The sequence below is a fragment of the Nicotiana tomentosiformis genome, chromosome 3 (assembly GCF_000390325.3).
Source record: "Nicotiana tomentosiformis chromosome 3, ASM39032v3, whole genome shotgun sequence".
NCBI classification, from domain to species: Eukaryota; Viridiplantae; Streptophyta; class Magnoliopsida; order Solanales; family Solanaceae; genus Nicotiana; species Nicotiana tomentosiformis.
Window position 1 is genome coordinate 24,019,592 of NC_090814.1, and position 2,446 is coordinate 24,022,037.

The following is a 2,446-nucleotide window of genomic DNA, read 5'->3' on the forward strand; positions in this document are numbered from 1 at the left end:
TCTTAACTCTAAACTGTCTACTGCTTAATCTGCCCGTATGCATTTGTTGCTATATGTGGAGGCTAACTTGAGCCACTTATTATATTTATGTGAAGTCCAATATATTTTGAATGTGCGCCTAGTTTTATCATTTTGAGCATCCTAAGTAGAGTCTAAAACCACCCAAATAGTAGGTCCAAAGTCCCCCAGACCATAGGCATGAGACAGGTAGCGCACGCGTAGGACACGACTTAGAATTGAATTAGAGCACTTTTAGGTAAACAACTTTAACATAGTAATAGGGTTGCATGAGATGATAGTTTGTGCCCGATGAATAATATGAGCAACCCATACCCTAAGGGAGTTGCGAAGTATTATTTATGTTGCACGGGGTGATCCTTTAGGCTAAAAATCTTAGGATCCCCTCCTTTATATGTTTATTATTCACACTTAGTTATTGAACTTATAATAATTAAGTTGTACCAAGTAACATCTAAAGGCTTGTACTGATTATCTATATAGTTTAATTGTTGACCGATTTTCTTTACACTTGTTCATAATAGAACCTTTATATTCCTTATCTTTCCTCACTTATATGATCGCTTAGGACAATTATAATCCGACAATCCCATATAGTGTAAAATTCGGCTGGGACCCACAGTTGTGGACCTCGAAGAGTGCCTAAAACCTTCTCTTTGAGGTAATTGAGCCCTTACCCTATCTTTGGTCATATAGACTAATCAAACAAAGTTATTTTCAAATAGGTGCCCTAGCGCACCTTAAAAATTGTTAGGTGGCGACTCTCCTCTTTTAAAACCCATTTAAAGAGTTGTCACATGTCGAAACCTGCTTTCGAGAGAAAGAGGGGCGCAACACTGGGTTTGTGCATGGTAAGGTTACATGGTGATTTGATGGCTTGGGTATGACTCTGGGCACGTTCGAGGACGAATGTATATTTATGTTGGGGAGAATGTAACGATCTGACCGGTCTTTTTGAGCATTTGCATTTCGTTCAACTATTTGAAGTCTTGGGTAGCTTCATATGATGTATTATGAGTTGTGTGAATCATCAGTTTTGGTTTTCAGGTGATTCGGGATTGATTTGGAAGAATGATTCTCAACCAGGAATCTTTAAGTTGGAAGAGTTGACCAAGTTTGACTTTTATGTATTTGACCCCGGATTGGAGTTTTGATGGCTCCGTTAGGTCCGGATGGTGCTTTTGGACTTGGGCGTATGCCCGAATTTACACTTGGATATTTCTAGAAGGTTTTGACACTATTTGGCAAAAGTTGGAAATTTGAAGGTTTGGAATGTTCATAAGTTTGACTAAAAGTTGACTTTGATGATATCTGGTTCAGATTATGGGTCCGGGGATGGGAATAGCTTTGTTATGACATTTGGGACTTGTGTGCAAAATTTGAGGTCATTTCGGGTTGATTTGATATGGTTTGGCATGAGTTTGGAAGTTGAAAGTTCAAAAGTTCATTAAGCTTGATTTGAGGTGTAAATAAATCGTTTCGATTTTGTTATGTGTGATTTGAGGCCTCAAGTATGTTCGTGTTATGTTATGGGACTTTTTGGTATTTTCGGACGGGGTCCCGAGTAGCTCGGTTGTGTTTCGGATTGATTTCGGGCCATTTTCTTCATATTTTCATTGTTGGTTTCTGTTGGTGTCTGATGCCCCAATTGTTCTTCGCGATCGCAAAGGTGGAGGTGTGATCGCATAGATGAAAATCTGGAGCTGGGCACTTTCTTCATCGTGGTCTCAATTGGATGACCGTGTTCACGTAGCTTTTGGTTACAGTACGCGTTCGCATAGGAGAGGTCGCGTTCGTATAGAGCTAAGCTGAGAGCTGGGCGCTGGTGATTCCTCTTCCACGTTCGCGTGGGTCAGTCTGCGTTCGCGAAGATTTGGCATCTGTGGGCATCACGTTCGCATGAGGAGGCTCGCGAAAGCGTAGAGTATTTTGGGGGCAGTGCATCTTTCTTCTTCGCGATCGCGATGGTATTTTCGTGATCGCGATTCATTAATTTGTCCAGTGATTATAAGTACTCTATTTTTGGAGGTTTCGACCATTTTAATATATTTGGAGCTATGGAGCTCGGATTGAGGTAATTTTCACCACATGGAATATGGTAAGTATTTTCTACTCGGTCTTAATTTTATTGCATGATTTCATCTTCGTTTTTGGCAAAGAGAAATTGGGCTTTTTTTGTCTAAAATTTCATAAAGTGAATTTTTTGGTTTTGAACATCGATTGAGAGTCAAATTTTAGTGCAACTAGTATGGTTGGACTCATAATTGAATGAATTGTCGGATTTTGTGAGTTTTGTCAGGTTCGGAGGCGCGAGCCCGGGTTTGACTTTTTGGTTGACTTTGGGCTTTTGATTAAAGATTCCACTTTTATTGATTGGGTTTGTTTCAATTGGCATTATTTGATGTTCTTGAGTTTCTTTTGGCTAGTT